Below are 23,032 nucleotides of genomic sequence, written 5' to 3' on the forward strand. Positions count from 1 at the left end.
CGCAACACTAACGTTTATTGTTCCTGCGCTTCGACGAAAAAATGGCAGAAAAGTTTTTATTGCATTAGCATTTATTCGGGTTCAGGGTTGTTTATTGTCTAGCCGGTTTAGTTGTCGCTTTGGGGAATTTCGCTACGGCGGGGAAACATACATGAGAGATCGAAGATGGTTTGTAGGTTTACTCGCAGAGACCTCCACATTCCTTCCAATAAACTCTCAAAAATCACGAAGTTCTCCTAATTCTAACGTAAAAAATAAATTTAGCCGCCTCCCATCACCGAATAGATGTGGTCCAAGAAGCTTCACTCGGCCTCGGCACATTGATCCCTAATCCTAAATCCGCCAACGCCGGGAGTGTTCATCATTCCGCCTCTTATCGAGCTGGCCCTCATCTCCCGTTGGTTTGCTACATGGATTTGCAGTTTCGTTATCACTTGCGCCTGCGCAGTTTCTGCTTCGAAATTCTCCAAATGTGACCCGAATTCTTGTTTTTGCAAATTTAAAAATTGTCGCCTTTGGGCTGTCCAAAACTAATATACGGATCGGACGTAGAATAGGAACTCTTGCAGGCCGGAAGATCCGCGATATTGGTCGATGTAATTGAGAGGTGAAAGTGAAAAAAAGTGAAAACCCGAAGTGGTACGCTCGAATTTTTTGCCGCTTTAAAATGTTTAACCGTTAACGTCTCCGGAACTCGTGGAGCAACTGCTTAACACAGATAGCTCAAATTAATCGACTCAACGAGCAACTACAGATCTCTTAGTTTTCAGGGCAAACGTGACAACAAATTCCCTGAATTTCAAACTCATTATTTCTCTCTCTTCGTACTCATACGTTCCCGCTCATCATTGATTTGTCTTCCAATCTCAAGCCAATATCTTCCTGGCATCGTCTCAACTAACATCCGTTATATACCACCGGACCAAAAACGATCAAAATCGTTCCATGGTACACACTTCGAGGCGCGACGGCAGGGGGTACCGTCACCATCACCAACGGCCTCGCATTTTCGGCAGGAAGACCCAGCCCTGGCCGGGGTGGTCCGGGGAGGGGGCCGCGCTGTTGCATAGTCCGTATATAGCATTGGCGAAAGTGCAACCATGCGTTCCTAGCAGACAGCCGAATTGCACCGGCCCGAGGTCCATGAACTTGCAGTCGTCGCCCAAGGTCCCCCCGAGCTCCCCCGATGGTGGTCCCCCCTTTTTTAGAGAACCAGGCGAATGTTTTTGGTGTGGGCCCGGCCCGCCTAGGTGAGGATTTGGTGGGCGAGTCCATGTCTTATCAGAAACAGTAAATGCCAGTAATGGTGAAACTTTTATGACGAATGAGAATTAGAAGGGGATGATCTTGTTCACGGTACTTTTTCGACTATTATAATGCAAAGTGGAAAAAAAGAGATTTTTTGTATTTACTCATCACTTTTCAGCATAAGAGTTTTTCCAAGCGCGGGAGCAATTTGATTGCAGTACCGATCACTAAATGAGTTTCATACGATAGATGAGTATAATTCTTCCATGTAAATGTGCCGATCCAGCATAATTGCTTCTGGTCCTTACTGGAAAATGAGATAAAGCTTTTTAATCGGCGGTTGAGTATAGCTAATGGTTCTCTCTTCGCTAGAAAAACGGAACAATCATTTACGTAACGAACAAAGAAAGTAACTTTTAACGCACGAGCGTGAAATGTTGCGCAAGAGCCGAAGGTGAGGGCGGGGAACACGCGAGTGTGTTAAGAAACTTTCTCGGGAGTTATGCACGTTATTTCTCCTCCGAAAACGCACCATGGACCATAATGGGAGGAAACACCTGGATTAAGCGACTTATAGTTTGTAATTTGGTTCTTTGTATATGTGTCATACATACGAATCAATTCAACGTGCAGATAGAATATGACCAGTGGCGTCTCAAAAATTGTATGTGTTTGGATTGAATTTAAAAAAGCTGGCACAACATACGCAGACAAAGAATTAGGACATAAAGAACTTATGAATTAAACCAGAAAAATTTAATTAAAATCGAAAAAACTGTTTATAGTTATGTGGAACACAGTGAAAGCATCGACAAATTATAATGCCTCTATTCGTGTTAAAATTGTAACAAATAACCAACTCAAAAACATACGTTCATACCACCAAGTTTATTCAATCTGTATATACCCCCATTATCAATTTTGGCTCGTTAGCCTAGCCTGTAGAAGACGTGCATATCATATCTCTGTTTTTGTTATTTGAACATTACGCCTCCTACACACCCTAGCCACGTGCGTCCTAACTAATTCAATATGTGTGCAAAATTCCAAACTGAAAATTGTAAATTTATTTGCTTTAAAAAATAGTAAAAAGCACTCTCCCCCATCCATTTCAGCTTTGTAGCAGCCCAAAGTGTCAAAAGCAAGAGTCGCCCTATCCACTAACGCCCATGGAGTTTCCGAGAACAACCTCATGATATTACGTAGGTCCCAACTTGGCTGAGTTAACTTGAGGATGCTCTTTAGCAAGGAACCCTCAAAAAACCCAAACCAAAGTGCATCCATCTTTCGCTTTTCACCATTCCAAAGGATTTTTTTCCAAAAGAATGGGACTCACCAGTTCAGCTATTGATTAATTTTACTTTTCATTCGTCATAAGGCCTTCCGATAGTCTAACCTGAACTAACCTGAATTAATAGTGGTACGCCCGAATGGGAGTTCATTTGAAGGTAAGAGAAGCGAATTTCATGACTTTCTCACAAATTGCAACAATACCATGGAACTGGCTTCAATGGTCAATTTCAAGGCTCGCAGGTAGCGTGAGGTCAAAATTTCAAGGCAAAGCTTATGACGAATGACTAGAGCGAATTGCAAAAAAAATAATAATAATCGAAACTTTCCACACCCTGTATGTTTCCAAAAGAAAGTTTTTAGTCGAGGGATGTTTGCCCCAAAGGTCACCTTTTGAGGTGTAGAATCGTCAGATTTCGGATTATCCGTTGTCCATGAGTCATGCTATACAATCTGGAAGAAAAGTTTTGAAAATTTCTCAGTTGCAAAAAAAATATTGTAAGATAGCGATACACCTTGCGCAGTGCAACCACTGGCGGATCACAGCCGCACAGATCCACATTTTGCACCGAAGCCCGTTTACTCATAGATCCACCTTCGGACCTTCCACAGCACCGATTCTGCTCCTAGCAGGGCCTCCTTAAAAGCGACAACAACTAGTGACTCGGACGAAGGACAAAAACCTCGACATTCGAGCAACAATTAAAGGCCGAAACTCTTTTATTTGTTTATTCTAGTAATTTTACAACGTCTGGCGAGTGTAAGCGTTTCGTTCCTGTTTCACCAGTTCAAGGAACTCGGGTTCCAATGAAACAGGTCAACAAATTTTGGAGGCTGGTCTGGTGAACTGAACGACTTGTGATGTTTGTTTGTACCAGTTACGTCACTGAAAATCCAGACGATCATCATCAAACAGGATCAAATGTCGCCTTTCCCATGATACAAAAAGAAGGTTGTATAAGGTCATTGAGAAAAAGAAATTAGCGCGTCAAATCGCCATTACAACAATGCGATAAGGCCGCGAGATAAGGCTATTTACATAGACTTATTGCAAAAAATCCGTCGTGCACAATTTTTTTGTATAGACGCCAAATTTATCTGCCATAGTGTTTGAATTAATACAAAAATTATCTCCTATACAAATAAAAACTAGAGTTTGGTACGACCTTGGGCTTGATAAAAGTGCGATAGTACAGCTTACGCATAGCAACGGAAAAAAATGTGCCAACTTTCGAATGCTGGATGATGAAAATGGCATGATCTCGCTTTAAGGACATGCGCAGCGGCGTCGCTAGGACGCATCTAGCGGTCAAATGGACGGCCGAATCACTATAGTTGAGATAAGAGATAAGTGATACTCAATGTGGGAAGAGTTGAGGAGGAAACAGCTGAGAATGATAACAACGGTTCGAAGAAAACCTTATGGGGCTACAGCATAGAAGATATTTCAGTCTCGTTCAAACTCTTTTGTTTTTCTATAAACTTAAGACAGAGCTTTAAAATTGCTGAGATAAACTAGAACTATTGGCATCCGGCTGGCGTAATAAACTCTGATCTTCCCAGTACCTCACAGGTGGCGGGTTCTAAAGTCACAGTAGCCAAGGTTGTCTCTCCATTCAGAATCTTTTTATTGGGCCAAAATCAAGTACCAATTTATTGCGTTGCGGTTTACTAGGTTCGTTCAATTGTCTGAGATGAAATTGGATTATTGGCATCTAGCTGACGTAATCGACTTTAATCATTCTAATGCCCCATAGATGACAGGTCTGAAGTCTCAAGCCGGAAGTCGGCCATTTTGCCTCTCCATGAAAACTTTTCTGTCAGCTCAAAACCGAACATTTCGATTTATTGTATTGCGATTTACGAGTTTTTTTCAGTGAAATTTTGATAAATTCATGGGGGGTAAAGTAAAAGGGGTGTTATATGGAATTGAGAAGTGAAGTGATCGAAGGGAGAGAGATCTACGCTCTTCACGTTCACCATCGGACAGCAGGGTTATGACGACTGAGCATGGTCAAGCCTTAGATGTTCTTGTGAAGATGGAAAATCCGAGTTTCCTATTGGAGTACGAGCCAGCTGTTGTAGTAAGCCTTAGTAAAATGATTCACTCTCCATTCATTATTACAACCATTACGTTATCTTTGCAGAATAGTCTCTTTGTTTTCTGTAAATACCCACTTGTGACCCCTTTCGAATACTTCCGCATATTCCTCTTCTCCTTTATCCTTCTTTTTTTTCATCATTTTTTTTAAACGTTTAATAAGAATTTTTCTCATCGGCTCAGTGCAAAATCAATAAAAAACAAAAGTAAAAATTAAAAAATAAGGAATAAAATAAAAGAGAACAGGAAAAAAAGGATTTTTTTTCTTTAGTTTCTGGTTTAAAATACTAATTAGGTGTCTGTAAGAGAAAGAGAATATCTAACCAAATTAAAGTGAAAATTCGGCAGTTGAAGAGGCAAAGCTAGAAAATCCTGTGGGTGCGCTAAAGCAGCCAAATTTATTTCACTAATGCAACATTAAACAGATATCAGTCTATTATATTTCTGCGCCCATGTTTAATCTATAAATAGGCTATTAGTATTTGCTCCCTGATACGGCAACTACACACTTTTTCCACAGATAAGGAATTTTTTTGTGCAACGTCAGCCAATGGGTGTGCTCCGAGAGTATCTGCGCCAAAATCTAAATTTGATACCGGGACTCCATGTTTTAGACATGCCCAATTATTTCAATATTCATCCATTTTTCCTATTGACAAAACTTGAACTCGAGAGTCTTAATCGTTTTAAGCCTTGAATACGAAATTTATATCAAACCTGTTGCACAATGCGAATGCCCCATAGACATGGGGTGTACGCACAAAGGTTCGCTAATATTTTTTGCACAAACACATACGCAAATAAAAACAGGTATTCAATGGCAAAACCCATCTGAATGGGGTTGTAATCCATGGATGTTGCCAAGTTGTGCTAATGGGTTTTTTTCTGTCCGTTGACCCACTATACTTTAAATTTTAATTATTTGTTAGATATGATGGGGAAAGGAAATTCTTTGTTTTCTTAGGAAAATGTTGTACACTTTAACCCCAATTGAACATTTAATCTAGTTGTAATTAGGACACGGTGTTGCAGGTGCGCCGCATTTGACTCACTGACGAAACGCTTCTAAAATCCATTCAAAAGAAGAAGCTCTTGGAAAATTGCCACGGTGACATTCTGCGCCATTGATTTTTTGGGTCAATCACCAGCTAAATTTGTCACTTGATTGGTTAGAACACGGAGGCGGGGAGAATCTCATTGGATGAATGGATCATGGAATTTATTTACGTTTTGATAGTACATTGCAAATTGACATTCGAAACTGCAATTTTCTACGTAAAATTTGGAGCATTTTATCCTTTAACCCCACAACAAATTTCCAAAATGTCCTTTGAAATTGGCTGTTTTTCACCCAGATGTGAAACCGCAAAATTCTAATCTATGTCTGGAATTCGGGGATTAAGTGTCGTTGTTTAGAAATAAATTAAGAAAATCAGAGTTTTTCGCCGGAATATATTAATTTTCATGTTTTTAATTGAATCGATGTTTGAGTCTCCAAAAGGGTCCTAAATGAGGAAATTTGCATTAATTCAAGCTCAAGTTTCTGTTGAAAGATCACACGGGGCGACTCACAATATGTAATTAGCGAGTAAAAAGTTGCAATCAACCTCAGTTTTAAAGAAGCGGAAAGTTGAGATTTCTGGAGAAGACCTTCGACCTACTGATTTAGTCACTGTCCACCAAATACCGCCCCTTCTTAAAACACGGCAACCCTGCAATCCCTCATACATTTCATAGACAAAAGGGCACAAGTCTGCTTCCCTTTGCGAATCTGAAGACGGAGGGAGCCCTATAATAAGAAAGCAGAAAAAACTCCTGTTCTATATGGTTTGTATAGACGTTGGTGAATAGCCAAAACAACCGGTTTGATGTGTGCAATTTTTTCGCGAAAAAAATTGCATAGATCTTAGCCCCTTCGTACAGGGTCGTAGGTCAGGGATGGGCATTGTCGTTGGAATTGGGGTGGTCGGGTAAGGTCGTTAGCTTCTCACGTCTAAAATTCGCAATTATGGCGGTGAGAGCAACGTCAGAAGATAAATAACCTACGCCAACAGCAGCACAACAAGTAAGATAAATCTGCCGTATTAACAAAAATTCAAATAAAAATACGTTGCTGAACCTACGACAACACTGGGGTCTCAAAAACAAAAGCACCCAAAATACGGTGTGATGCTGGGCCAATGGAGAATTATCAGTAGTATTAAATTTCAAAGTATTTCGAGTATTATTTCCACTCGACCTAATCTAACGCGAAAATTCACTACCAAAAAAAATCGCCTAGAATTTTTGTGTTAGTTAGTATCGGGATGCTGAACTGACTATTATCGTTTGCATGTCTACGTATCTTGGCATAGTATAGTGGTGATCAGGTGTTTTCATATCTCTGGGTGACGATTATACAATGGAGGCTTGCTGAACTGAGCAGTTAAGGTAAGTCTTGTGAGGCCAAGAATGGACATTTTCCATGTAAAAAATCAGTGCACATAAGCGAACCTTCGTTTGGAACTTGGTCTTGGGTCAAGATGTCAGCCACTGTAGATTTTGCAATGCAAACGTGCATTCAAGTTGCGCAATGTATGGTCAAAGTCAAAAGATGGGGCACATGTGTACATGCCTTAGAACCAAAAAACATCTGGGTCTTCGTGTTTTTGGATAATTGAAAAAAAAACAATGAAAATAATTGCCCTATTATTGTTTTTTTTTTATTTTGTTCTTTGATAATAACGAAGTCAAAACATTAAAATAAAATGCGTCAGTAAACATTATTCCTGTTTGTTCGTTCCTACGTTTTTCGTATTAAAAAATTGACGTTCTTAGTGCGTTATGTAAGTGTTCGGGGCAGCGTTACGCATTGTGGAAGTAAACACATAATTAAGTACGTTAAAGGTAAAGACCACGTAATTTTAAGAAATTATTGCGTTTTTGCGCAGAGTAACACTACAGCAATTTTTTTAGATTGTCAATTCGGACAACGTTGGATCGACAGACGCGGTCCGGCCTCGTGGCCCCCTGGATCGCCCGATCTGATACCTTTAGATTTCTTCCAGTGTGGACATGTAAAGTCTCTGGTTTATGAAACGCTAGTGGGAACAGAGCAAGACCTGATTGCACAAATCTCTGCGACATTCGAAGTCGTTCAAAACGAATATCAAATTTTCAGCTAAGTCCGCAGAAACCATTCGCGTCGCTTAAACAGGTGCATTCAAAATCAAGGCCGACATTTTGAACAATTATTATGGTGTTATTTTGTATAAACAGATTAATTTCGAAAGATACTAAAACTCGGTAAAACAAATTTTTGCACCTAACTGTCTCCGAGCAGCATAAGGACGTAGCGCCTTGGGGAGGCTTTTCCAGACATGGGTTCTTATATTCAAATGTCTTCTATTGTCCCACTGAATAATCCCTAGAAGTTTGTTCCCATGATTCTGAATCATCCCGTATTAGAATCTCGCGTACCTTGGATATTTAAAGCGACACAATAAAAGCTTAAAGCTCATCGGAGCTCGAAGCATTCAGAAAACCGACAAAAAATTCAAATATCACTAATTTGAACTTCTGTACGGACGAAAAGATCTTTAATTACGATTTTTTCTTACCGCACTCAAGGCACAATTAACTCATTTCTGAGAGCTCCCGTTTGAGACACTCTGCACGCCGATGTTGGTCAAACACGGTGCTTTGGCCATTTGAAAAACAGAGCCGAAACGGCAAGTTTTTCGAATTAATTTTGCTTCAGGTCACTTTACTCTCGCAATCAAAGCGTTTACCTACTGAACTTGAGTAAATGCTCTCCTTACGCATTCGGTCCATTCGAATCTAAATTACCAAACAAAACATATATGAAAACTGACTGGAAACCCTTTTTGCGCAGCTTCGACTCAAAAAATTCCCTTCTTCCATAATTGTTGTTACGTTAACTTCGAAATTGGCATGAAAAGAGAAGCAAGTCCCATTGGGCAAAATGCTTTTTTTTTATCGTTGATAAAAGCCGTCGTTCAGTTACAGGTGACTCATCCAACGCGACCTCAAGTCATTCTCTACTTATTGTTAATTTATCTCCTTTTTGGCGTCAAGGTAATCCAAATGCGACGTTATGACCCTCAAAAGAGCTTTAATGGAACCCCCCCACCTCTTTAAATTACAATTTTCCATCAGCCATTGTTATTTCAGAGGTTCTGATAAATTTTCTGACGTTCTGACGGGTTGGCTCGTGAGGGAGCTCACTGAAAAATCGGGGAAAGTCTCAATTTCTAGTCCCGATTATTAAACGGTCAGGGGGGTGGGTTGCCTCTTAAAGACCGTTTTGAAGGGCTTTTCATTTCGCAGCTAGAATTCTATGAATAGAAGATTCCATTTTTTTTTTTTTTAAACAAACATTGACATAAACAAACATGCCAGATTACACAACATACATAAAAAGAAGCAATAAATCACACGTCGAGCCCGAGCCGCGATAGACCCTTTTTTTCTGGGTTATTACCTCCGCCGGCCGCTCGCCGTAACAATATCCTTTATTAAAATTGTTGACTTTTTCCAGTTCCGTTTTTCTGTTTCTCCGTTTTTCTGTTTGTTTTTTCTTTACCCAAAAACTCTGAAATGGAAATTTTCAATTGCGCCTTTTCTCGAACTACGCTCCAACTCTTGAGAGATCAATATAAAAAAATGCGTGCTCAATTTGCTCACACTCAGCAGTAGAATCGGGCCATTTATTAAAACACAGGGTGTCCGATTTGAAAGTCTTAAAAAGCGCAGTTGCGCAGAAGATTGATGATCTACTGGAAATAGTATAAGATATTTTTTTTTTTTTTTTTTTTTAATTTCTTATTTATCACTTTTGGCATTTACGCAGAAGTGGGTACAAATGAATATGAAGTAAGTGAAAAAATCGCAAATTGGAAATTTGCACACAAACCAAGCAGGTGCGCTCACGCACCTGCAGAAAGTGATTTTACAGTCACTGTGTCCAAAAATGGGTTTCTTATCCATTTATTCCATATATTGACTTTGGCTGGCTTGACACACTTTTCAAAATCAAATCTCAACTTTTCGTAACTTCTACATTTCATCGGCTTTAACTTGCGACTGTTTACGTTCAGTTCCAGTCCCGACCTGCCCACGATAATCAATCGCTTGCAAATTTCCATTTTGTAATTTTAACACTTAGTCCTTTGCTTGTGGTACCCGTTTGTGCGTGAGCATGAAATGATCCACATTTACACACACACACTCAATGAAACCGTGAGTCGTGAAAACCTACATAAATCTCACGACACCCCGTTTCCTCGGACCAATTATAGTACCGAGTGACCTTTGCAACTAACACCCCCCAAGATTATGCAAACTATCCCTTTACATTACGTTCGCGAGCCCTTGCCTAACTTTTCAGCTCTTAGGGGAGCCACCCCCCGTAATGAACGGCTTCCCGCCAACGGGGGTGTTTTAAAATGTAGTTGGTTCTCCTTGAAAGCTCTCTAGCTTTATTGATTTTGTGTAACTAAGACATTCTTCCCTACAAAATTTAAGTTTTAAAACTAAGCACCGAGAGCGCTAGCTGGCCCGGGAAATGCAAAGAAAATGAGGGAAAAGTGCGTGGGGAGGCAGGGAGGGACTGGAGGCTTTTCCGGGCATTCGGGGATTTTGTAAATGTATCACTGTTTAAACTCCGCAAAATGTTAATGGGTTTCATGAGTGAGATAACCGAAAGACGTAAAAGCTGAAATAAGCCCCGTAAAAATAATTAAAAGGACTTTTCAAGTTTTCTCAGTTCGGGCCTGTGCTTGAGAGGGAGGTTGAAAAGAGGGGGGGCAAAGAGAGTTTCGACGTGTCCTTGGCTTTTTCACTTTCATTAGGGAAATTCAGGCGGAGTTTTATGAAATTTGCGTAAAGGAAAGTTTTATTATCCCGGATAAAACCTCTGGTTTTAGAGCATCCCCGCATCCCCAGAGACTGCGTTATATTTACCCAAATAATAATATCGCGTCTGATGGGCGTACACCCAACGACCAACCTCTCTGGGTTATTTACCGCTATGAAGGCACAACATATTTTGAAATAGAATGCAATGCAGTTGCTTAGTCTCAAACAGAAAAATAACACTTTTTATCTTTAAAGGTCACGGGGACATCTCTATGCCGCTACCAGTAAATAAAAAAAATCTTTGTTAAATGCATTTCAAGTGGCTCTATCTTTATTCAGCGAAAAGATCACTTAAATGACGATGCCAGAGCTTCGCCTGTCTCTCTTCCGTTTGAGGAGGACCCGATGGTTCATCTCACCGACTTATCCATGAAGTCATCGCGCAGATAAAGACGGAATAAAGTTTGCAATTTAATTAGCGAAATTTATTTTTATGCGGAGTAATTAACCGTTGTTCTTAGTAGATAAAGCTTAATAAGATCATAGAAGTTTGAAGGTTATCTGCGGCATAATAGGCAAACAACCCGCGATCTCTGGGTTCACGTATGTACCTAATCGAGGATGCCTTTGGCCTTTGATAATGCCTAATTTTTGGGTTTTTACTTATTTTCGTACCACTTCGAAATGTCATATAATTCGTGGTGTGAGGCATGATTCACGCCCCTCGTGGGCCTCGTGAAGTTCGAATGTGCCTGTTGGCACCCCGCACCAGTTGAAGTTGTCGGGACGTCGGTAGTTGCGCCCTTAAAATTAGCTGATATCGTCACTTCGCCCTTAAAACTACGAAAGACCAGATTTTTATTTTAACGCGATTTCAAAGACATTCGCGCCCTACTTTGTCACGTGACACGCCCTGTATATAATGGAATTTTTTAATTTCCTATTCTTTAGGATTCATTTACCTGTAGAAATACCATCGCCTTTAAGTTTCGAGTAGCTTTAGGATTAATAGGAGCCAGTGGACTCCTTTTAATTCTTCGAACTTTTCCCCATAGAACACACTGTATACTTTCGCACACTGTGAACCTGCCGACCACAAGGAACAATTTCTTCATACACCTCCTTATAGCTAGCTTTATCGTTTTTCGGGTTATTTGAACCTTCACGAGGTAATGCCTCAAGTTCTATAAAACAGTTTACAAAACCTGGGACGCCTGAACTCTAGTTGCTGATGTAGAACGCCCCCATATATTAAGCCAGTTTTTCAATTTTCCCTTTATGGGGGCTATTTTGCTTCTAAAATCCCTATATCGATCTCTCACTTTTCGAGTAATAAAGGGATTAATAAGAGGTAAAACGAAGTCTTTCACACGATTCTCTTTGAGTTCTTCAACCCGGATGCTTCCCTGAATATTTTGAACCTACCAATGACACAAGAGCTTCCCCTGATACCAAAATCTGACGATTATTATTACTAATTTGCCCCTTCGTGACGCCACGTTTTTCAAATATTTTTGACGAGACCTAAAGAGATTTTTACCACAACCATCAGGGGGCCCCTTTGCTCTCTCTTTTTTTGCCCATGTCCCAGGTCACCGACACCTCTCTCCACCACCCGAAACCCCCTATAATTACGCGCTTACATCCTGATCTATCAATTCATCACCTACCATCCTCCAAAGCGGCCAAGACCCCCGAAATTACCATCGCAGCAACCCACACGAAACCTTAGGCATGTCTGCAATAAAGTGTCTTGACCTCTAAAATTTTTCATGCATAAAACCGAAATGTAGCTGCTTCTCTCTCAGACTCGCAGGGCCCCCCTATGGGACGGGTTATTGTTTGAAACGAAGAAGTAAAATTTCTTTCGCACGGAACCCTTTTTAGAGGGGACCAGTGCGCTAATCGAAATTTGCACAAAGTCCCCTAAGCGAGAAAGAGAGCGATAGTTTTTTAAACTTAAAGGGGAGACAGATAGAGAAATTGCAAGGGACAGGGCGGGACTCGGCCAGAATGTCACAAATGCCCCTTCAGCCTGGGCGTATGTACAAAAAATTATTTTTCGATAGTTGTTCCGTTTATCTCAGATGGGAATGAGGGGTCCCAACTAGGCTCAATGTGCGCACAAACTCAAATATTGTTTAAGCCTACTTGAACCCAACCGTTTTCCTCCCAGCCTTTATCCAAGGTTAAACCTAGGATGTCCCGTTGGTTAACGAAAAATTCCTGACTTTAAGGCCCATTTGCACCGTTGTAATTTAAGCTTAGATTTGAGTCCACCGACTGTGTACCTCACTTAATCTTAAGTTAGTTTATTGAGAAATTATCCCTGATGATGAATCTGATTTCTGACCCCCAAACACCGGAACTAAAGGTTATGGCTCGTATGCAGTTAATGCGATAACGATAATAAATAGCTTACAACTGGATTTGGCCAGTTTTTAGTGGGATTTTAACTAATTAGGTATGAACCTATTTTTTTAGGTGAAAGATAAGATAAAACTGGGCACTTGAATGTGGGTGCATTCAGCGGTGGAGCCTCAGACAAGACAAGAAAGCTCATGGCTGTTCCGTGCGTACTCCCATGAAGCAGAGTTTCCACACACGTGCGCAAATGTGGAGCGCGAATGGAAATGTTGAAAAAATACAAACAAACATAAAAAAAAATTAAACGAACGCAAAATACTGTCAAAAATAACAATAGAAGGATCTAAATCAAAAGATAAAATGATGATAATAACAGAAACAACAAGGTAAAGAAGAAAGAAAAATCTAACATGACGAGATAATTGAAAATTAAAGATCTAAAAAAGGAAACTAGAACAAGAAAACTAAATTCATTAAATTACGATATAACGTAAGAAGAGTATTATAATAGTGACGTATAACAAAGAAGTGAAAAAAATATAAGTGACAATTGGTGTTTGTTGTTGCGTCAAAGTTGACACTGGGACACTTGTCATCATCTCCCAAATGACATTTGACTTTAAACAGATTCTCCACTCGAGCGGGAATAATTTGGAAGAATCGTTTCTCAGCACTCTTCCTGCAGATATTAATTTCTTTGACTTTTTTCACGTTATTTTCAAGAAAATTCGAAGATACAGAAGTAGACTTTGGCGAGAATGTCCACCGTGACGTCACAATTTCCAATGCTTTTTAACCGGAGAAAGTCTTTGTGAAGTCTACAGATAGTTTCCTTAAAATAGTCCGGTGGATTAATTATTCAATGATGCTCAAGGTTGGTTTTTAGAGTCCGGACCTGTTTGAAAGTAGAGGGTCCATCTCACCGACTCGAAATTGGGATGGCCGAAAACTGGCTGTTGCAAATCTCGATTTTCGCTAACTGTACTGCATCGCGGCGACCGGAGGGGGCCCCCAAAAACCGCGCCGTCTCCCCCTCCCCCCCCCCCTGTTCAGGTGTGCGCTCGACAGGTACCTATGATTTTGCGAATGCCAAATAAAAAGTGGTCCTACAAGTTTAGGGGTTCGGGAGTACCAAAATCATGAGGTCGTTAGAGTATTACTAGACTCTACGAGCGGATGGTTAGACGTGCCTAGTGATCGCTCCGCAGAGTACTCAACGTCACGTGCGACCCTGGACTGGTACTGCTTCAATGGTACTGAGTCTTAAGTTATGGTGCTGCTGACGGTTTAGCGGGTTTTTGCTTTTTGATTGGGAGCATTTCCGGGTCGATTTTCCGGGTTTTCGTTTCGTTTTCTTGTGTTGGTAAGTTTTTAATTTTTTTTTTAGTTTGTTACAACGTATCTTCGAAATTTCGTTTTTTTTTGCACGAAGTTGCGAAAAATAACTTAATTTTGAGAATTGGAAATTTTTGCAAAAAATCTCTTTTGCAGTTGGTTTCTGCGTTAAAAATTCTTGTAAAAAATTTTGAAAATATATCTACAGAAGTTTTAATTTCTCGCCCTTCAGGCCTCGACTTTTTCCTTTCTAAAGAGCGTTGATATCTATGCGTTTCTAAACGTTTGGCGCTCTTCCTGGATCAATCAAATTTAGCACATAAAATTCCTATTACTGGTCCTTAGAAAGACGTTTCCTTTGAAAGGGTTTCTTAGGGCTCTGGTATTTTTAATGCAGTTCTCGATTGGTGCCCATGAATTCCACTGCCGTTTAATCAAATATCGAGACCAGAGCCCAAGACATCAAAAGATATTTTTTAAAGTTTATGCATTCCCGAATTTAAAAAACTCACACAGCAAATCGCATAAAAAGTCGCTTTTCTGGCCACCCCAAAAGTCCAAATTGTATACCTGGGACGCCCCGTATGTAAAGAAATGAATGTACGTGACGAAGTTTTCTGGAAATGTATTAAAAATTTGATGTAAAAATCCATGCGTTACTGCAGCTAATATTCAGCTGCGGGACATTTTTCTCGACTCATCAAGAACTTGCACATCACTGTAAATTCCCTGAAAATTCGAAAAAACTTGTACTTACAGTAATGCAAAAAATAAATGAAGTCAGAAACCAGCGCTTTATGTTGAAAGTGGAACCGAAATTGCCTAAAGGACTCCTGAGGGAGTACGTTATCATAATTTTTTTATATATATCTTTATAAAGGTTTTACATTCAGTTACATAATAAATTGTGCAAATTCGGGCATTAAAGTGTTTCCTTTAAAAATTTAATTGCGTTGAAAAATTAATTTGAATAAAATTCACTAAAAAGGTAACTCAAATCAATGCCCTTTGAAAGGATCTTTTGGGCATCTTTCGCTGATGTCTTTCTCCTATTGTTTATTTTAATTTTTCTTCTTGGCTTTATCGATTTTCACTACCTAGGGATTCTGTTCACAAAAAGGCATCGAAAAGCGTTAAAACCCGACAATAAGAAGTGCAGATATTAGACAGTTTCGGGAGTTTCCCATGTGCCTTGAAAAACAGGCTCAGAAGGGTCGTTCTTTTTTTTCTTGGACGTTTCTGGGTCGATTTTCCAGGTTTTTGTTCGGATACTTTCTACAGGAAATTTTGCGTCTAAATAAAAAAGAAATCTCACTGATGGCTTCCTCAAGGCCAAAATTTTCTTGACAAAATGTCGAAAGTCAAAATTTATACAACTTTATGTACAATGATTTTGAATTTTTAATCGTGTCACCTTGATTTTTATCTCTTAAAAATACTTCGATAACACTTCTTAAACAGTTTCTGAGATACACGGTTTGAAATCCCACATTATTAGCCAAATTAGTAACATTCGGTCAAGTTTAGTCGATGAACTGACCACATTTGTATGGATTTCGGGCCTCTGGCTTGAACTTGCTATTATAAACATGAGCCAACACGAAATCATCTATATATCGCTCTTTCTTCAGCCATTATTTATCTGTCTTGTGTTTTTCAGTGTGTCAATTGCTTTAAGATTCTCAAACCGACTTGCGGAGGTTCACTCGCGTCTTAAGAAATGAACCGATAAATCATAAGCAAATGAGTAATTATGATTTTGAATGGCCTTAAGAATCCAAACAGACGAAGCCTGCCTTAATTTTCTTAGTTTTATTTAACTTTTCTTAAGTTTCACGTGACTTTGTGTCGAACTGCCGTAAGGCACACAAAACGCTCCCTGAACTCATTATGAAACAACAGTTTTTTTTCTGAGAATGAGAGGAAACAGAGAGATTCAGAAGTCATTCCTGCGTTTCTCAAATTCGGACACGAAGGCCGCAAAGTTCTCGTCAAAACTTTATCTTCAAACTGAGAGGGAACAGACTTTTGTTGAAATCAAAATGGTCGCTTCAGAGTCGCATTCAAACATGATAATTTGCATTAATAACGCTCAGGACGTCTTGAAAAATAGCTCTGAACCTATTGAGAAGCTCTGATTGAATCACTGTCTATGAAATTTGCATTGAGAACAAGAAGTTGAAGACTTAAAGGCCTTTTCAGGAGGCTTAATGTCAAGGGCCTCATTTTATTGTCCAGGGGAGTTCATGGTATCCTACCAAGGGCTCTAGCAGTATTGAAAATTTTTTTAATTTTCAGAAACCGAAACCGTAAAAATTGTCTGAAGGACAGCAGAAACGCACCTCTTGCTGATCATTTTAGTAGACTAAAGAGGTACAATAAGCTTTGAAAATATTGAGAAATGATAGATTTCGGTGTCTCCATGTTGTCCTCCTTTTCATTCGTCCTCTCAAGCTTTGAGGACCAATATCTCTGGAACCGCTGGTGCAAATGCCTTAGAATATATTAACTAGAAGGCCTGGGTGACCTTTCAAAATCTCCATATACCGGGTGGTAATAACTCTGTGGGTTTTTGAGGTTGGAGGGCTACATAGTTCCATCCAATAGGGACCCCGCCTTCGTCTAATCGGCATCGGCATTCAGAAAGTCTTCGGATTAAATTCTTGCTTATTAAGAATCTGCTTGAGAATGTCCGATTTTCTCGATTATTTCTCCCGTAAACCACATTTTATTCAGTTTATAACAACAAATTCATCAATCAGTAAACAATTTTTGCGATTACATTCGACAATTATTTATAACAGTCTACATCCTTTATACAGCAAATTGATAAAAATGTCACTTATTTAGAACTACTTTTATAGCTATGTTATCGCACATAGATCTTACAGCTTTTTGCTCATTAGGCTCATGCGTGCATGAAAAAATATGTTTAAATGCCAGGAATATCGCACTATTCATTCCATTAATGAATTCACCTAATCACTGATGTCCTTGAAGTTTAATTTGAGATAAGCACATAGTTAGCCATTGAACAATAGAATAATAGCTGACATATCTATTTAAGAGGAAAATAACTTTTGTGAACGATTTTGAAATTGCCACTTCAGACGAGTTGTTCTGGTATCAAGAGCTGCAGATGTTCTTAATACGCGTTATATGTAGAAGAAAATATTCGGCCTGGCAGCAGTCGAAATCAGCCGGTGCCATCTAGCGTCGATTTTTCTCTATTACATGCAGTGGTGCAAATAACCCTCAATTAAGCTCGATTGTCGTTATGAGCAGCTTTCTGTGCGACTTAATAACGACGCCCTGTAGAACTATCTGCTATGAAGATTATCGCAGACGTAACTCGGAAAAGTCATTGTAAAACTGTTTATTTATTTTCAATTCTAGCATTAACCCTCAGCATTATGTTTGTCGAACTCGCTGGAAAACGTTATAATCTACGCCCAAGGGCTTGCGAGAAAAATGTTACAACTGGGAAAATCACTGCTGGAAATTTTCCTGCGATGATTTTTAGTGACTGGTTAATTTCATACTTAGCGCTATATTTTCAGCTTCATAAATTAGTTCATAGATAGCGACACCGAATTAAATTGGGCGCATGGGATTTTCTCACGTTAATCCACGGGCGAATCTGATCTGAGGTTAGTTCAATTTAGCTAGCTTAAGTGTAGATGGCGTGGTAATAGTGAGGAGCTACGCGAATTGAAAAAATTTAGTAGTTAATCATTTTAATATTTAAGTTACCAATGCGTAGAGTTCGAGGATTCGGAAATCAGTGGCTTTAGAGGGTAGATTGGCGCTTCACCAATTCCCAGATGCTGTTGCCTGTAGTCTGTTGCGTTGGGAACCTTGGGCTAAGCCTTCTTTGCTGCGCCCCTGGCGGGAATCAGGGCTCAAGGTCGCCCCTCTAGCTGTATAGAGCCGATCCGGCGATTTTTCCTAGCGGATCGTTCGCGAGAGATATTTTTAATTGCTCCGCCTATGCTAATGAGGGCTCCCCCGGCGCCCCACCGCCATTTGGGCCCCAAAAAATCATTAAATTCTTCGCGGGCTATTCCCGCCGTAGTTGCGCAATGCTTCAACATTTTAATTTTATTCTGTTCTATGCCCTTCTTTCATTTCGTTCCGATTCGCTACAACAACCCGTATTAGATTAGAGAACGTTCGCCGTTTCCAGAAGAGGAGTTTACCCCCCTTTTTCCCAAACGAAAGGGGGAGGTTTATGCTTTTGGTCTGTTGTTTATAGGCCGACGAGAATGTTTTTGAAATAAATATATTTATACAGAGGGCGATTCGGAATTTCGAGCATCGGAGCAAAGAGCGCTCTCGCTAGGAGCGAGTAATGAGCCTGACGTCATCAATACATGATCTTATCGAAACTGCCTTTAAGTCCAATCAACTCGAGCGAACCCCTCGTAGGCCGTAATCAAATATTTGATTTTTTATCTTTCACTTCCAGGTAGACAAAAAGGCAAAAAACGAATATAAACTATCAGTCTCGGTACTATCTTCTGGGTCAACACCAAACTTCTCGGAATGCGCCATATTTGCTCACAGTCAGATATTGCCTCTGATAACCATACAATTCGTCATTATGCTAATAGTTTTCGATAAAAGTCTGCTCCTCTTCGTTTGAGAGACTGCAGAATCGGCTCCTAATGCCTCCCCTCACATGATAAACCACCGAAAGAATCAGCCATATTTTTCCCGTTTCTTTTCGCCGACTGCCTGGGCCATATTTTATTGATTTTATAATCAATACCGCAATAAAACCTGCAATGTTTTCATCTTTATTTCCCCCCAGCATCCCTCCGGCCGCCCTTTACTTTTGTGCCCGCATACACACACTCGCTCCACTATAGTATCTGTTTATTCCCCGCGCTTTTTGTTACCTGGGCGACTGCTATTAAAACAAGTTGCGGGGCGACTGGGGGGCTGAAAGGGGAGACTCTCATCTCCCCTATTATTATGATATACACAGAAAAAATCAGTGACGGGGGAGAAGCACTACAGCCGGAAAAAAAGGTTAGAGCGTGGGTTAAATTGCAACGATCGCTAGCAAGACTCGTCCAAAGAGTTCTGGACCGTCCCTAATTTTTTTCTCAAGACTCTCGGCCATTCTACAATTTAAAGGCTTTTGGACGTCAAAATGAGAAAATTTGAGCCAAAATACCTTCAGAATCGTACGGTTTCTCCTTTCCTCTGTCTGACGTTAACTACGCGGTCCTTCATGTTTTCGATTAACCCCTGGAGAATTTTAGGGGTACCGCCATGCCAGTCTTCAGCAATTTTTTCCTTGAGGTCCTCAGTGCTGTTGCCATCCTTCTTCGCAGATCGCAGCCTTGGCGAGCTATTACAAACATTCCATAAATTCTCTAGTGGGTTTAGATCTGGACTCTTCGCGGGCCGCTCCGTGATATTGATGTTGTGGTTGGGAAACTGCTGTTTCGTTATATGAGCCGTGTCAAGTGGAGCATCATTCTGCTGGAAAACGTAATTAGGCCCTGTCATAAAGTCACCAATGCCCAAATCATGAACGAGCCTTCGCCGTGCTGGCGCTAGGGAAAGAACCGTTTTTCTCTTATATTTGACGCATTTTTCCTGCGCAAAAAAATTCTAGCTAAAAATCCCTTTTTCCGTGCGTTTCCTGTGGGATTTTTTTTGAAAACTATCCAAGTCATAACAAACCGAAATAGAATTTTTCTACTTCATTAAGTTGTTGTTGGCAAGGTCAGGGTCTCCAAAATAACATATAAACCGATAAAAGTAAAAATAGCGACTATTTTTTTCGATTTGGTGCACTGCTAGATGCCGAAATATGTGTCTGGGGTCACGCCAAAACCTCTATTTTTTCCTAGGAGATAATCCGGATAATAGTGAAGTTATCGCCCATGGAGTTGCATAGCTTAACTTGTTTAAAAGCTTTGATAAGGCCAAGCGTCTTGCCGAATCAATAAAAATTGATAGGGGAAAAACCATATTCGAATTCACGTTAATTTGCTCGAGAATCATTTAATTTAAACCCTTGTTTCAACCACCGAGTGTTCCCTCATTTTCCTACCCCTCGCATCCTGAATCGATCCTGCGTTGCCTAAATCGACTCTCAAGTCTTCAGTTTTGGTGCGAATTCGTTGAATTTCTACCGGTTTACTTTGTCGTTCAGATATATCCCGAGTTTCCCAAAAACGCCCCAAAACAGTGTTTTTTTTCTTAATTTTTGAGCATTTAGTCAGACCTAAGCGTTTTTCTTTCCATGACGCGAAATCATCCAAAACGACCCTCTCCCCTGCCACCTCAAGTTTTGGCATGGTCAAATGGATGCCGGGGAGGATTCCTCCCAGGAACGTGCCCATTAAAGCATCTAGGATTCAGTTGGTCACCCACGAGAATCCGCCACTAAGCATTATTTCTGATAGCTCATCCCTAACCTGAACTAACCTGAATTCTGTAAGTCCTCGCTTAGGTCTATAATTTTTTTAAGACTTTTTTGAGTTTCCAAAACCGCAGAAAATCGGTTTTCTCATTTCTCCAAGTTTCCGTAACTTTTCAAAATATTGAATTAGAAATCATCTCCTTCTTCGGTTTTTTAGCTTTTTTGTATTCATATCACGCAGTCGAGTTCACTTTGCGAGATATTTAAACTATAAGATCCATTAAAACCCAGCGATTTACCTTGTTTCTCGAATTTTTTCTTCATTATATTTATTATTATTTATATTTATACATTTTATATTATTTTATTTTTTTAGCAGAACGAAGCTGATTGCAATTTGCTTTATAGGCACTTTCCTGATGGTAAAACTTTTCAGTGTTTTCAGTATTTTCTTGATCTCTTAACTTCGTAAGCGACCCTCAAGCCAACTCCTTTCATTCAAGGTGTTCAGCTCTCATGTGCCCACAGTTTAAAATTTTCCCTTGAGCATTTTACCTTTGTTTCATCCTTTGAATTCAGACCGTTTTCTAGGACACTTTCATCTCATTCAATTTCCCGTAGTTTTGAGGTGTTTCCCGAATGTTTTTGGCTCTCTTTTCCTTTCACATGTAATTTCATCTCACGTACTGGTATTACCGAGATTTCTTCTGATTTTTTTCAGCTTCGTTTCATCCATTAAATGAATTTAAATTTATTTGTGGATTAGAGGAAATTCTCTAGTTCGGTCTGCACGTAGTAGTTTCGAGTGATTCCCTGAATACGTGGCTCACTTTTAACAAATTGAACGATGCCGAATTCGGCAAAAAATTGGATTTTTCAAAAAGGGCTCCGGTATTACGAGTGGAGGAAGGGTTAACACGTTATTAGCTATAAAATTTACGTCAGATTTATCAAAGTCTTATATTAACTAAAGCTATTCTACACATATAAAAATCCTTAAAAAAATATTAAGACTTGTAAAAAAAACTATAAACATTTTAAAACATTTTAAGTTAATGAAAAAAAAAAAATACAAACTAAGAAAATAATAAAAGCGTGACAAAAATAATCAAAATTATTTATAGTTGTTTTTAAAATTTTTGGCACTCTGTCTCTCAATTTGGCCTCCCGTCTTACGCCTGTCTAGTAAGTTGAGCTCTGAGGGGCTCAAAACAACCACAAAACTCAGCAGCTAAAACCATAAAAAAACGAGCGCGAAAAATTACATTCAAATAGAATTTAAGCAATTCAAGGTTAAAATCCAGCCTAAGCCTCAAAGAAACGCCACTGATTTACCTACTAACTACTATCTCTAGTTACCTTCAGATACAGCCCTGACAAAGATTAAATGTGGTATATCAATATATTTTTCCGCAAAAAGGTTATACAAATAACTATTTTTATGTTTTTTAGATAGTTAGGGATCTTCTATCGCGATGTGTTGCAAAAGAATTTCGCCCAACCCCTACCAACATTCCACCACTGGTCGCCGAAAAGTTGTTCCTGATTTGACAGTGGCATTGAGATCAAGGAGTTTTCGAACGCGCCGATAGAGAGCTAGTATTTTACCGTCTAATCCGTCCGAGGAGGGTTCGGGGGGAGTTTTCTCACGCCTCGCGACGCTTAACGTTTAACGTAAAAAACGTTAGCTGACTAATGGCAGTTGTTTTGAAGGCACTCTCATAGGTCCACATCAAAAAGTATTTTTCTAAAAAATTATAGTAACGTTGCGTAAGCGCCAGAAGCGTGATAAAAATATGTGTCGAGATCGTTTATAACCTGCACTATTTATTTGAATGGATTGGTGCTTATCGAGAAATTAATAATTGAACTAGTCAATTTTAGATAATAGTGGAATACAGACGATTTTCTATCACACAATCAGAAAGATTCTTCACAGAGACAAATAACGTGAACAGTGAGTGGTCCGGAACCTAAGGCAATTGAAACGATGTTAATCAGGTTTGTTTTGCGTGGTTCTTTTTAATGTTTTTGTTTGTTGCATCTTGTTATCAATCTCTGTAACAAATCCGTCTATTTTTCGAAACAATAATAATAATAATTAACACACACTTTATCGCATCACCGCTCTGGCAAGAATAATATCTGGGTTATCAGATGCTTGAGAACTAGCGCGAAATTGTTTTGTAAGCCTAGAAAAAGCAAATAAGCTGATCTTTGTGTTGTATCAGCTTTGCTGTCTCCATGACCCACTTCCTCATTCTTCGATAAGCTTACATGCGAATATTTGAGAATTAAGATTTGCAGGGTGTTCGAAAAACCCCGGAGCCACGCCAATGGTGTTTTTCTCCTACATTTGTCAAGGTTTTTCTCCTAATTTGTTATCGAAGTAAACTGCGATATCGCGCATAATAGAACTGTAAGAGCAATAATTGCGGGACACTCAGGGC

At 39.6% G+C, this 23,032-nt stretch overlaps 1 protein-coding gene across 24 annotated transcripts in view; it reads left to right on the plus strand.

The window, feature by feature from the left end:
- Nucleotides 1-6,943: 6,943 nt before the first annotated feature.
- br (broad-complex core protein) overlaps nt 6,944-23,032 on the plus strand; it is a 42,284-nt gene continuing 26,195 nt past the window's right edge. For 6 of the 24 annotated variants that reach the window (XM_066284309.1, XM_066284310.1, XM_066284320.1 and 3 more), the window contains exon 1: nt 13,929-14,228. The gene's annotated coding sequence lies outside the window, so the exon portion shown is untranslated. Of the gene's footprint in view, nt 7,070-13,921; nt 14,229-22,433; nt 22,584-23,032 lie in introns of those variants that run through there. The other 18 variants (XM_066284300.1, XM_066284306.1, XM_066284305.1 and 15 more) reach the window with 9 other exon arrangements.

This window comes from Euwallacea fornicatus, chromosome 7 (assembly GCF_040115645.1).
Source record: "Euwallacea fornicatus isolate EFF26 chromosome 7, ASM4011564v1, whole genome shotgun sequence".
In the NCBI taxonomy this organism is placed as follows: domain Eukaryota; kingdom Metazoa; phylum Arthropoda; class Insecta; order Coleoptera; family Curculionidae; genus Euwallacea; species Euwallacea fornicatus.